General features: G+C 33.9%; 3 non-coding genes across 3 annotated transcripts; all 3 read right to left on the bottom strand.

Annotated features, from left to right (window-relative positions):
* Positions 1 to 308: 308 nt before the first annotated feature.
* Positions 309 to 386, bottom strand: TRNAI-AAU (transfer RNA isoleucine (anticodon AAU)). The gene has a single exon. It is a non-coding gene; the product is annotated as a tRNA-Ile (tRNA).
* Positions 387 to 11,702: 11,316 nt separating this feature from the next.
* TRNAI-AAU (transfer RNA isoleucine (anticodon AAU)) lies at positions 11,703 to 11,776 on the bottom strand. The gene has a single exon. It is a non-coding gene; the product is annotated as a tRNA-Ile (tRNA).
* Positions 11,777 to 14,134: 2,358 nt separating this feature from the next.
* Positions 14,135 to 14,208, bottom strand: TRNAI-AAU (transfer RNA isoleucine (anticodon AAU)). The gene has a single exon. It is a non-coding gene; the product is annotated as a tRNA-Ile (tRNA).
* Positions 14,209 to 15,320: the final 1,112 nt, after the last annotated feature.

The raw sequence follows: 15,320 nt of genomic DNA, 5'->3' as shown, positions 1-15,320 counted from the left end.
AATCATGACTGTGTTAAATTTGTAGAAGTCCTATGTAGGTTAGCCGCGGTTTATATGTGGAGAAATAAATAGAAACCCTAATTTGCCAGGGTTTAACCATGAGAAATATTTTACAAGGCGATGCATGCCTTCAAAGACAACCATCAGCACAACGATTGCGTGTGAACATTTTTCTATCATATACTTCTTTTTGTAAAGTAATTTATATGATATATTTGAACAAGGAGAAATAAAAAGTATTATAGAAATTAAGCTACTAGGTATGTTTCTCAAATGATTTCAGATTTAACCAAAAATAAAACAATCATTGGCCCATGCAGGTCTCGAACCTGCGACAGAACTTCGCATTATTAGCACGACGCTCTAACCAACTGAGCTAATGGGCCATGCGTGTATATTGTCTAAAATACTAATTTAATAGTTTCTTTTAAAGAAAGAAGTAGAAAATATTTATACAACTGTATTGATGTGTTACCCTTATCGTCTTCTTCTACAATATCTAACTTTTCATAATTTCAATCTTATGTTAGAATTGAATGTGGCCTAGAAGGATGCAAAGAAAGCTAAGGTGACAGAGGAAACAATGAGAAAATCTCACAATAGGTTGAAAATACACTATAATAGGAAAGCAAGTACTTGAATTTCAACAACAACAATGTATTTGTTAGGTTCAGTCATATGAGTGAGGTTAGTCAGGCGCTGAAAATATGAAAATACTAGGGTGTGGTTGTTATGTGGAGATTAATTGATAAGGTATTAGAACTGATTAGGCTATTTGGTAGCTAAAAATCGATTTATGAGGCATTAGAAATTGTTTTAGGGATGTAAAAGTCATAAATTTTCGAAGCGTTATAGAAATCAATTTTTAGGTTGTAAGACATTTATTTTTAGGTGAGCATGAGATAATAGTAACACTTAAGAATAAATGGGTGATAAATAATGAAGTGTAATTAGACTTAATTAGGTTAGTTAATGGATGTATATAATAATTAAGTCATTTAAGATAAAGCTTGATTAATCTCGATATTAGTGTTATGTTTGAAAATATTGTTTCGTGTAATCATATTTTGTTAACGATAAAATTAAACTATTATGACATGTGAATCACGGTATGTGTCAAGTTTCAATATCAGATGAGTGTTATTTGACAATGATGTTATTAAATAAGGTCTTTCTAAGTTCCATATAGATGACATGCCAAAGGAAACATGTCGGGATAGAATTGGAGAAAACACCCTAATGGACTTATGGGAATTTAGTAGAAAGGTCTTACATGAAATAAGGGGCATCGCTAAGGAGTTTAGAGGCGTACTCTTCAACTTCCCAACTGTTATCCACAATTAACTAGTTTTCACTGTCATTACCTTTTGTAAAGTTCAATGAGACGAATAAGAAGGGTCATCATATTAATGAATGAATCTGATGAAGACATAACATAAGAAACACTAATTATACAATTCATTTTATTATGTCATTCTCTTGAGGAAATGATAATAAAAACATATTCAAATGACCATTTTCTAGTCATTGACTTTTTTGAAGGGTTGATCAAATCATGTTCTTGGTTGGCCATGTGATAGCCTATAAAGACCTTCTTTCATGTACGGCCGATAATTATTATATCATAATAACATTGTTCATCCTAATCAAATAGTACTTCGGCCATAATTATAAACAAAGAAAATACAACTTTCACGTTTATTAAGAATGGTACTTAATTTATTTAATTTTCTTGATTCCATTAACAAGAATAAACATAATTACTAATTTACCCTTAATTAAATTGTCATCCCCTAACAATACTCCCTCTATTTTTTTATTATAATTCACTTTGAGAAAATAAATGTACCCAATTATAAGTCATTTCACAGTACCAATAAATCATTAATATTATTTTTCTTATTATACGCTTGAGAATTTATTACTCTCTCTTCTTCCCTTTCTTTAAGTTTATCTTTATAATACCATTAATAAAAGATAATTTTATAATATTTCATAATTTCTCTTTATCATACAACAATGATTACATTTTTTTAATATAAACGAAAATGTCAAAACGACTACTAATAAAAAAAAGAGGTAGTATTAAGTAACTAGTGCAAGATTAATTTTTTTTTATTAAAAGAATGAAACGTGCCTAGATTTTATTTGTCACTGACTTATATTTAAGACTAAACATATTAGAAGATTTTTTTTCTGATAAATAAGGTCGGAGGGAGTATGTATTTTCCTAGTGTACATAACAAATTATCACATCCTTCGTATAGATACTTCTTTCTTGAGCTAGCAATAATTGTTCATCTTAAATCTTTTCTGAATTAAATATAGGGTTGCTCGGTCATGGTGTATCAATTGTGACCATATAAACCAACAAAAGGAAATGAAATTTAAGAATATGCATATGATGGAATTAGTTTTCAGATACCTATAAGCATAATCATGACTGTGTTAAATTTGTAGAAGTCCTATGTAGGTTAGCCGTGATTTATGTGTGGAAAAATAAATAGAAACCCTAATTTGCCAGGGTTTAACCATGAGAAATATTTTACAAGGCGATGCATGCCTTCAAAGACAACCATCAGCACAACGATTGCGTGTGAACATTTTTCTATCATATACTTCTTTTTGTAAAGTAATTTATATGATATATTTGAATAAGGAGAAATAAAAAGTATTATAGAAATTAAGCTACTAGGTATGTTTCTCAAATGATTTCAGATGTAATATCCCATATTCCCTTAAATGCTCAATTAGTTGTCAGTTGAGATCAATTGAATTCCTATGTAAATTATCTATTATCATTTGTAACGATTAGAGCTCCTATGTGCTCTAAATGTTGTCAATTGGGACCAATAGAGTAACCGGTAAACTCTGAAGGGATTAATTATTAATAAAAGAGACAGACCAATATTAATAAGTACAAGAGAGGGCATCTTTGGTAACATTAATAATTGGTCAATTGGTACTGGAAGAAGAAATATCAATTGGGATACTTTGTTACTACCTAATATTATAATATATATATATATATATATATGTATTATATGTTATATATATATTATGTGGTAGTAAGAGAAAGAAGAAGAGAAAGGATAAGAAGAAAGGATAAAGATAGAAGAAGAGAGTTATCAGAAAAGGGAAAAGAAGAGAAAGAGAAAGAAAGAGGAAAAGAGAAGGAGAAAGAAAGAAGAAAAGAGAAAGAGGAAGAAGAGGAAGGAAGAAGATCATGTTCATCAACGCCATCACCTCATCTTAATCATCACCAACTTCATCTTCTTCTTCTACTAGGTGAGTTCTTAGATAGTTTTAGCATTTGGGGGAAAATAATCTATATTTTTGGGGTTAGGATTTGTGTCAATTGTGGTAAACTTGTTGTGTGGATACTCCCTATCCATGTTATGTGTTGAAAAATCGTGTTATGTGAAAATGGTAGTTAAAAATGGTAGATGGAAAGGAAAATAAAAGAGGAGTTATTTAAGGAAAAGAAGTGGACTTATTTAAGGAAAGGAGTTACTGAGAATTAATTGGAAGAGAAAGAAGAAGAGAAAGGATAAGAAGAAAGGATAAAGATAGAAGAAGAGAGTTATCAGAAAAGGGAAAAGAAGAGAAAGAGAAAGAAAGAGGAAAAGAGAAGGAGAAAGAAAGAAGAAAAGAGAAAGAGGAAGAAGAGGAAGGAAGAAGATCATGTTCATCAACGCCATCACCTCATCTTAATCATCACCAACTTCATCTTCTTCTTCTACTAGGTGAGTTCTTAGATAGTTTTAGCATTTGGGGGAAAATAATCTATATTTTTGGGGTTAGGATTTGTGTCAATTGTGGTAAACTTGTTGTGTGGATACTCCCTATCCATGTTATGTGTTGAAAAATCGTGTTATGTGAAAATGGTAGTTAAAAATGGTAGATGGAAAGGAAAATAAAAGAGGAGTTATTTAAGGAAAAGAAGTGGACTTATTTAAGGAAAGGAGTTATTGAGAATTAATTGGAAATTGGAATTTATCTGCAGTGGGGTTTGAACCCAGGACCTCCTTTAAAACTATACATGCCTTACCACTAGGCTAGAGAGGTTGTTGTTGAATGCTTATGCAATGAATAAATATTAATCTAAATCTTGATTAAGATAGATTAATGAATTAATTGAGTATTATACCTCCGTTTTGGACACGGCCGGATGCGTTAGAAAGATAACGTAAAGGGCTATTATTATTGTTCCATGTTATAAAATATTATATGATTTATAAATGCCATGAATTTTATCATGATGAAAATTAAATATTGTTGTTATGTGGAAAGTGAAGTAATATGATTAAAAACTTTACAAAGATGAGTGAGGAAACCTAGGAGAATAATGTGATTAATAACTTAGAAATATGATCTAGGTTATGGAACATATGTGATATATGTATGAGAATACGATATTCATTCGTACGACGCTTATGTTAGGTCGTGGACGAATTGTTGCCATGATTGAGAATGAGACGCATTGTATGGAACATGCCATGTTATTATTTGTGTATCATGGTGAATGAAGTCACCTATGATTATGGAACATGCCATGTTATTAATTGTGTATTATGGTGAATGAAGTCACCTGTGATTTATGAATTTGTTATGGTTCGTGGAACCAATGATTTGCGAAACCGATCATGTATTCAGAATGTGTGTTTTCTGTGGTGGTACACATCTCTTGTGGTATGCTTAGATGAGTAAGCATTGGGATGTGGGACCAATGATTCGAGCCTCAAATGGGTTTGAGCCCCAACCATGGCGGACATGGGGGAAAGGTGGACACCTATGTGGGTTAGAGTCCCATACGGTGAAAGATACCCTAGGTGGGTTAGAGTCCCGTACGGGTGATGGTTCTTAAAAGTGGGTTTAAGTCCCATAGGGGAACCGGATATCCACCGCGAAAGTCGAATCATACGGACATGCGTGAACCAAGCCTTGGCCTAGACGTAGGTCCGGTTGGGGATCGATGTTGCGTGAATCTGAATAATGATCGTGGTTGAGTTATGAGAACTCAGATGCATGTTGCCATACAATTGCGAGATAGTTTCCCCATCGCTCAAGTCTTCTTTTCCTTGTTGACTTGAGTTGGATATGAGTTGAATATTGATTAGAACCCTGTAGAGCCGAGTGGACCCATAGGATAGGAGAACTCACTGAGATTATTATCTCATCCCATTATTGTTGTTATTTTTCAGGTATTCTTTACAGGTTGAATCTAAGAGAAATTGTTATGGATGTTTCAAGGGTTGCTGTTCATTATGATCTTCCGCTGTGGAGTGGTGTGCAATGAAGATGTTGTACATAGTTCTTAGATTTTTATTGTTTAGGCATTATTGTATGACATGTTCCATTGATGTTTTAGTTTGGACATGTATATATATTGATGCCATTAGGCACTTATGTTGTGACAGTACCAAAATTTAACACTTGTATGATATTATTCTAGATATATATTATACGGGTTGTTACAGTTGGTATCAGAGCAGGTCGATTCTCGACCTAGCCTTGAAACATCATAAGTAAATCTATTCCTGCCTCATATGTGTATTTAGCCAACATGATTCTTAATATCATTGTATGTAGTATTGGGCCTGATCAACCTAATGCTATGTGCATGGTAGGTAGGATCATGGTTGAGCGACCACGAGGACTCCGAAGTGTGGGTGGAACTTGTGCTTTGAGAGTAGGCTCAAGCCAAGAGTTAGGAAGTAAGGAGAACTAGATGGCCCAGTTGAAGTTTCGTAGGAGTTATGATTGGGTATTATGGAATTGAAGAGTAGTGTATCATCCAAGCGATTCTGCGGTGTTAACAGCGTTAAGAAGTTAAGGATTTCTATTGGATAAATTGTCAGAATTTTGAGGAATGAGTGAATTTGATAGTGGAATAAGATACACTCACTAATATGGAATAAGTATTGCGAGTGATTCCGTATGGTAAAGGAGAAGGGATGGTTATGTTGCGCCTATGTCATAAGGTCTGGAAGTGAGGTCGTGTATTAGTGTTTCAGTTTCTAAGGCCACTAAAATATTTTGGAAGGACAAGAGTACTTAATGGAATATATATATATTTGGAATGGTACCTTGCAAGTGGTTGAAGACTTGAGGGATAAGGACGTTCAGTTTTGTTGGGAGCCTAAGGTAGTGGTGAAGTCTAAGAAGAGACTCGAGGACATGGTTGCCTATTCCAAGTGAAACGTGTATGGACCAAATGGAGGTTAGAAGATAAACCAAGTATGTTCAGTTTTAGAAGGGAGATCGGATTTGAGATAGCTCGTCAGCGGTTCAGTGTTAGTAAGAGACCATTTTGGAATGATGAGTTACCTAAAGATCAATTATAAGAGTTTGTGTTGGAGGCCGATGTCGCACATTATATAGTAATGGAAGCTCCAGTGGGCTTTGGTTGTATGAGAACTGGTTAAGGATAAGAGCAATTAAGTTGGATTTAAGGACTTCTAGTAGAATGGTTTTGTAATTGGAACGGAGAGAATTACCATAGGGAGACAAGTCAACACCGAGTGCGGAAGTAGTGTGGATGTTGCAATACAACTATTGTAATGGGGCACATTTTAGATAGAGGCACAATGGGACCATTAAGATTCATTAAGACAAAGTTATGGGCGTGTAGTTGATGATTATTCACATCGAGGATTTCTAGAGTATGTAGTGTGTGGCACACGAGGTCGGAGAGGCCGAAGAGTGGTTACATGTAACATCCGAGGGCGATGGAGTGGTTGTCGATGCATGATGCATGACAATGAGACACTCCTAGCAGCTTCTAAGAGAAAAACCGAATTCACATCGGAATGAGAGGGGTCCTGAGGCTGTGCAGGTATGAGACTACATGGTTGAAAGAAGGCTTATAAGGATTAATTGGTACTACCTATATCAACAAGATGCATCTTCTTTTCGGTATCCTAATCAATAAGAACTCCATAGTTAAGCGTGCTTAACTTGGAGTAGTATTGGGATGGGTGACCTTCTGGGAAGTTTCTTGGAAAGCGTGCGAGTGAGGACAAAACATGTTGAAAAGACCCGTGTTGATTTGTGGGGTTAGTTGATAATCCTGAAAGCAGTCTGGGGTGTTACATAGTCGAATAGAGGAAGTTAAACCTTGGTGTTAAGAGAAGTATGTGATAGCAGTATTATGGTCACAAGTAAGTGTAATGGATTCCTTGTCTTGAGATGGATGTAAAGTAACATACATTTTTTTGAGCAGTGAGTCTTGTATTCTAATAAGTTTAGTTGATGATAGCCAACAAAAGATAAGCTAAGCTGGAGCATGTGGACTAAGTGTAGAATGTGGAATATTTTATGTTGCAAGAGTTTATTGGGAGGCAATGAGGATTATTCGTGGGAAGTTATAGAGACAAGTGACCCCGGTATAATGCAGTGTGTAGTAGGTATTGGTTTAAAAGAAAATTCTCGCCATAATTGTGTGGCAATGATAAGGTTCATCTTAAGTGCATTTTATTTGGATTGAAAGAGTAATATTGGCTTATTGGAAGTCTGGTTGTTATTTATCTTCTTGAGAAGTATTTGGTTGGTTGGTTAGTCGCGGAGTATAGACGTTCACACCGTGTTGGAGCTAAGGATGTCCTAAATGTCATAAGTGTACCGTTGTGGATGTACAAATTGAGGATGGAGTTGCAAGTCACCACAAGTCAGATTGGTAGTTTTGAGATTGGGATTTCTGAAGGTGTAGTGCGTAGTTGGTCATCTGAGGAGATATCATGGAAGTCAGACGCGTGGGAAACGAACCTAGTAGACCATGCTCAATTTAAGTAAGTTTGGGAAGTACCACTATTATGATTATGAATCACTATAAGGAACAGACTTGGAAGAGACCTACTAAGCGATGATCTGAAAGAGATTAGCTAGGTATGTGGTATAAATTGATAAGGTGTGAAGTGGTTGGTCATGGTATGAAATTGACTGATTCATTTGGATTCATAGCCTTAGATGTAGACTCCCTGAGAGTGGTAATGGATGTGTACGATGATACTCTACCCTATTGGAAGGGTTCATGAGTTATACTTCCCAGGAGGAACGAGAACCAGTTATTCCTAAAGTTAAACAAGTAACTCGGGTGGTATGTTAGTAAGAGCATGAGCTAAGATTATGGAAGACGGGACAAGACGATTGAGATGAATGATTTTGGATACGAAGTGAAATTGTGTCTCTAGATATGTGTGAAGTATTGTGTGTGACTCTATGAGGTGTATGGACACTCATAGTTATGTTCTAGATTGCTTAAGTTCCTTAAAAGTGGTGTTTTGTTGATGATTTAAAGTCCTTGACGGTGTTACCTTGTTATTGGCCGAGATTATGTGTCGGGAGAAATATTGAATGAATCAAAACCCTATGAGAGGATTTGATATGGAATATATTAACCAGAACCGGATGTTGTCAAACTAATTTGGTTTAGCTGCATCGAACACATGATGAATTTTGATGTTTTATGTTTTATGGTTGTAGTAATGTAACCCCTGGATACCTATCTTCTGAAGAGTGTTGGTCTTATTCTACACTTTTGTGAGTCATTAAGGAAGTTATTCTACTAATGGAAGTCGGTAAAGTTCTAGTACCATTTTGGACAGTAGGCACTCTGAGGGTAAGTGTGTTTCTTTGAAGATTGTTAGCTAAACAGTAGTGCCTAGGAACCCCAAGTGTTCCACTATTGGAGTCAGAGTAGCATAATTGAAGGTGATGGATGAAAGAGCTCAATCAAGTCTATGGGGATCATGGAGATAGTAACTCATAAGAATGGAGGTAAGGATGAGAGTAAGACAATCTCGTGCTAATGGTTCTATCTCATTGGAGTAGTACGAGAGAAGTGAAGCAGTAGGAGTAAGGGCTTGTAGCATACAGTAATAAATCAAGTGAAGTTTATGAGATTATCAATAAATGGATTACAAAGTTGTCGCATTTGTTGAAGGAATAATAAGGGAAGAGTAGTCAATATCGTGTGGTTAAGGAATCAATAAATTTTCTTATGAAGAATTAATGAGTATTGATTAACCAAGTCAAGATAAGATGTTGTAATTATGTTTTGTGTAACTTAGTACAAGGAAGGGAAGTCGTGGTTTCCGGGAAGAAAGTGACCCACTGAGGTTGAGCGGTATATAAGAGGAATTAAGTGAGAGCAAGTTTAATTGTTAATCCAACATCAGAATGAGATTGTGATGGAAATCAAGAAGTTTCGAAAGTTCAGGGAAGAAGTAAAATTTGTCAGCAAAGATAAGTAGAAGAATAAGTATGTCAGAGACTTAGAATTGAAGAGAGGTCAAGCGTTGGACTAAGATGTTGATTCAAAATTTGTTTGTTCGTTGAGTGAAGGAAATTCGGGGGCGAATTTCAATTTAAGGGGGGGAGAATGTAATATCCCATATTCCCTTAAATGCTCAATTAGTTGTCAGTTGAGATCAATTGAATTCCTATGTAAATTATCTATTATCATTTGTAACGATTAGAGCTCCTATGTGCTCTAAATGTTGTCAATTGGGACCAATAGAGTAACCGGTAAACTCTGAAGGGATTAATTATTAATAAAAGAGACAGACCAATATTAATAAGTACAAGAGAGGGCATCTTTGGTAACATTAATAATTGGTCAATTGGTACTGGAAGAAGAAATATCAATTGGGATACTTTGTTACTACCTAATATTATAATATATATATGTATTATATGTTATATATATATTATGTGGTAGTAAGAGAAAGAAGAAGAGAAAGGATAAGAAGAAAGGATAAAGATAGAAGAAGAGAGTTATCAGAAAAGGGAAAAGAAGAGAAAGAGAAAGAAAGAGGAAAAGATAAGGAGAAAGAAAGAAGAAAAGAGAAAGAGGAAGAAGAGGAAGGAAGAAGATCATGTTCATCAACGCCATCACCTCATCTTAATCATCACCAACTTCATCTTCTTCTTCTACTAGGTGAGTTCTTAGATAGTTTTAGCATTTGGGGGAAAATAATCTATATTTTTGGGGTTAGGATTTGTGTCAATTGTGGTAAACTTGTTGTGTGGATACTCCCTATCCATGTTATGTGTTGAAAAATCGTGTTATGTGAAAATGGTAGTTAAAAATGGTAGATGGAAAGGAAAATAAAAGAGGAGTTATTTAAGGAAAAGAAGTGGACTTATTTAAGGAAAGGAGTTACTGAGAATTAATTGGAAATTGGAATTTGTCTGCAGTGGGGTTTGAACCCAGGACCTCCTTTAAAACTGTACATGCCTTACCACTAGGCTAGAGAGGTTGTTGTTGAATGCTTATGCAATGAATAAATATTAATCTAAATCTTCATTAAGATAGATTAATGAATTAATTGAGTATTATACCTCCGTTTTGGACACGGCCGGATGCGTTAGAAAGATAACGTAAAGGGCTATTATTATTGTTCCATGTTATAAAATATTATATGATTTATAAATGCCATGAATTTTATCATGATGAAAATTAAATATTGTTGTTATGTGGAAAGTGAAGTAATATGATTAAAAACTTTACAAAGATGAGTGAGGAAACCTAGGAGAATAATGTGATTAATAACTTAGAAATATGATCTAGGTTATGGAACATATGTGATATATGTATGAGAATACGGTATTCATTCGTACGACGCTTATGTTAGGTCGTGGACGAATTGTTGCCATGATTGAGAATGAGACGCATTGTATGGAACATGCCATGTTATTATTTGTGTATCATGGTGAATGAAGTCACCTATGATTATGGAACATGCCATGTTATTAATTGTGTATTATGGTGAATGAAGTCACCTGTGATTTATGAATTTGTTATGGTTCGTGGAACCAATGATTTGCGAAACCGATCATGTATTCAGAATGTGTGTTTTCTGTGGTGGTACACATCTCTTGTGGTATGCTTAGATGAGTAAGCATTGGGATGTGGGACCAATGATTCGAGCCTCAAATGGGTTTGAGCCCCAACCATGGCGGACATGGGGGAAAGGTGGACACCTATGTGGGTTAGAGTCCCATACGGTGAAAGATACCCTAGGTGGGTTAGAGTCCCGTACGGGTGATGGTTCTTAAAAGTGGGTTTAAGTCCCATAGGGGAACCGGATATCCACCGCGAAAGTCGAATCATACGGACATGCGTGAACCAAGCCTTGGCCTAGACGTAGGTCCGGTTGGGGATCGATGTTGCGTGAATCTGAATAATGATTGTGGTTGAGTTATGAGAACTCAGATGCATGTTGCCATACAATTGCGAGATAGTTTCCCCATCGCTCAAGTCTTCTTTTCCTTGTTGACTTGAGTTGGATATGAGTTGAATATTGATTAGAACCCTGTAGAGCCGAGTGGACCCATAGGATAGGAGAACTCACTGAGATTATTATCTCATCCCATTATTGTTGTTATTTTTCAGGTATTCTTTACAGGTTGAATCTAAGAGAAACTGTTATGGATGTTTCAAGGGTTGTTGTTCATTATGATCTTCCGCTGTGGAGTGGTGTGCAATGAAGATGTTGTACATAGTTCTTAGATTTTTATTGTTTAGGCATTATTGTATGACATGTTCCATTGATGTTTTAGTTTGGACATGTATATATATTGATGCCATTAGGCACTTATGTTGTGACAGTACCAAAATTTAACACTTGTATGATATTATTCTAGATATATATTATACGGGTTGTTACATCAGATTTAACCAAAAATAAAACAATCATTGGCCCATGCAGGTCTCGAACCTGCGACCTTCGCGTTATTAGCACGACGCTCTAACCAACTGAGCTAATGGGCCATGCGTGTATATTGTCTAAAATACTAATTTAATAGTTTCTTTTAAAGAAAGAAGTAGAAAATATTTATACAAGTGTATTGATGTGTTACCCTTATCGTCTTCTTCTACAATATCTAACTTTTCATAATTTTAATCTTATGTTAGAATTGAATGTGGCCTAGAAGGATGCGAAGAAAGCTAAGGTGACAGAGGAAACAATGAGAAAATCTCACAATAGGTTGAAAATACACTATAATAGGAAAGCAAGTACTTGAATTTCAACAACAACAATGTATTTGTTAGGTTCAGTCATATGAGTGAGGTTAGTCAGGCGCTGAAAATATGAAAATACTAGGGTGTGGTTGTTATGTGGAGATTAATTTATAAGGTATTAGAACTGATTAGGCTATTTGGTAGCTAAAAATCGATTTATGAGGCATTAGAAATTGTTTTAGGGATGTAAAAGTCATAAATTTTCGAAGCGTTATAGAAATCAATTTTTAGGTTGTAAGACATTTATTTTTAGGTGAGCATGAGATAATAGTAACACTTAAGAATAAATGGGTGATAAATAATGAAGTGTAATTAGACTTAATTAGGTTAGTTAATGGATGTATATAATAATTAAGTCATTTAAGATAAAGCTTGATTAATCTCGATATTAGTGTTATGTTTGAAAATATTGTTTCGTGTAATCATATTTTGTTAACGATAAAATTAAACTATTATGACATGTGAATCACGGTATGTGTCAAGTTTCAATATCAGATGAGTGTTATTTGACAATGATGTTATTAAATAAGGTCTTTCTAAGTTCCATATAGATGACATGCCAAAGGAAACATGTCAGGATAGAATTGAAGAAAACACCCTAATGGACTTATGGGAATTTAGTAGAAAGGTCTTACATGAAATTAGGGGCATCGCTAAGGAGTTTAGAGGCGTACTCTTCAACTTCCCAACTGTTATCCACAATTAACTAGTTTTCACTGTCATTACCTTTTGTAAAGTTGAATGAGACGAATAAGAAGGGTTATCATATTAACGAATGAATCTGATGAAGACATAACATAAGAAACACTAATTATACAATTCATTTTATTATGTCATTCTCTTGAGGAAATGATAATAAAAATATATTCAAATGACCATTTTCTAGTCATTGACTTTTTTGAAGGGTTGATCAAATCATGTTCTTGGTTGGCCATGTGATAGCCTATAAAGACCTTCTTTCATGTACGGCCGCTAATTATTATATCATAATAACATTGTTCATCCTAATCAAATAGTACTTCGGCCATAATTATAAACAAAGAAAATACAACTTTCACGTTTATTTAGAATGGTAGTTAATATATTTAATTTTCTTGATTCCACTAACAAGAATAAACATAATTACTAATTTACCCTTAATTAAATTGTCATCCCCTAACAATACTCCCTCTATTTTTTTATTATAATTCGCTTTGAGAAAATAAATGTACCCAATTATAAGTCATTTCACAGTACCAATAAATCATTAATATTATTTTTCTTATTATACGCTTGAGAATTTATTACTCTCTCTTCTTCCCTTTCTTTAAGTTTATCTTTATAATACCATTAATAAAAGATAATTTTATAATATTTCATAATTTCTCTTTATCATACAACAATGATTACATTTTTTTAATATAAACGAAAATGTCAAAACAACTTCTAATAAAAAAGAGAGGTAGTATTAAGTAACTAGTGCAAGATTAATTTTTATTTTATTAAAAGAATGAAACGTGCCTAGATTTTCTTTGTCACTGACTTATATTTAAGACTAAACATATTAGAAGATTTTTTTTCTGATAAATAAGGTCGGAGGGAGTATGTATTTTCCTAGTGTACATAACAAATTATCACATCCTTCGTATAGGTACTTCTTTCTTGAGCTAGCAATAATTGTTCATCTTAAATCTTTTCTGAATTAAATATAGGGTTGCTCGGTCATGGTGTATCAATTGTGACCATATAAACCAACAAAAGGAAATGAAATTTAAGAATATGCATATGATGGAATTAGTTTTCAGATACCTATAAGCATAATCATGATTGTGTTAAATTTGTAGAAGTCCTATGTAGGTTAGCCGCGGTTTATATGTGGAAAAATAAATAGAAACCCTAATTTGCCAGGGTTTAACCATGAGAAATATTTTACAAGGCGATGCATGCCTTCAAAGACAACCATCAGCACAACGATTGCGTGTGAACATTTTTCTATCATATACTTCTTTTTGTAAAGTAATTTATATGATATATTTGAACAAGGAGAAATAAAAAGTATTATAGAAATTAAGCTACTAGGTATGTTTCTCAAATGATTTCAGATTTAACCAAAAATAAAACAATCATTGGCCCATGCAAGTCTCGAACCTGCGACCTTCGCGTTATTAGCACAACGCTCTAACCAACTGAGCTAATGGGCCATGCGTTTATATTGTCTAAAATACTAATTTAATAGTTTCTTTTAAAGAAAGAAGTAGAAAATATTTATACAAGTGTATTGATGTGTTACCCTTATCGTCTTCTTCTACAATATCTAACTTTTCATAATTTCAATCTTATGTTAGAATTGAATGTGGCTTAGAAGGATGCAAAGAAAGCTAAGGTGACAGAGGAAACAATGAGAAAATCTCACAATAGGTTGAAAATACACTATAATAGGAAAGCAAGTACTTGAATTTCAACAACAACAATGTATTTGTTAGGTTCAGTCATATGAGTGAGGTTAGTCAGGCGCTGAAAATATGAAAATACTAGGGTGTGGTTGTTATGTGGAGATTAATTTATAAGGTATTAGAACTGATTAGGCTATTTGGTAGCTAAAAATCGATTTATGAGGCATTAGAAATTGTTTTAGGGATGTAAAAGTCATAAATTTTCGAAGCGTTATAGAAATCAATTTTTAGGTTGTAAGACATTTATTTTTAGGTGAGCATGAGATAATAGTAACACTTAAGAATAAATGGGTGATAAATAATGAAGTGTAATTAGACTTAATTAGGTTAGTTAATGGATGTATATAATAATTAAGTCATTTAAGATAAAGCTTGATTAATCTCGATATTAGTGTTATGTTTGAAAATATTGTTTCGTGTAATCATATTTTGTTAACGATAAAATTAAACTATTATGACATGTGAATCACGGTATGTGTCAAGTTTCAATATCAGATGAGTGTTATTTGACAATGATGTTATTAAATAAGGTCTTTCTAAGTTCCATATAGATGACATGCCAAAGGAAACATGTCGGGATAGAATTTGAGAAAACACCCTAATGGACTTATGGGAATTTAGTAGAAAGGTCTTACATGAAATAAGGGGCATCGCTAAGGAGTTTAGAGGCGTACTCTTCAACTTCCCAACTGTTATCCACAATTAACTAGTTTTCACTGTCATTACCTTTTGTAAAGTTCAATGAGACGAATAAGAAGGGTCATCATATTAATGAATGAATCTGATGAAGACATAACATAAGAAACACTAATTATACAATTCATTTTATTATGTCATTCTCTTGAGGAAATGATAATAAA

The sequence above is a fragment of the Lathyrus oleraceus genome, chromosome 7 (assembly GCF_024323335.1).
Source record: "Lathyrus oleraceus cultivar Zhongwan6 chromosome 7, CAAS_Psat_ZW6_1.0, whole genome shotgun sequence".
Taxonomy (NCBI): Eukaryota; Viridiplantae; Streptophyta; class Magnoliopsida; order Fabales; family Fabaceae; genus Lathyrus; species Lathyrus oleraceus.
This window is presented reverse-complemented; position numbering and strand designations above follow the sequence as displayed.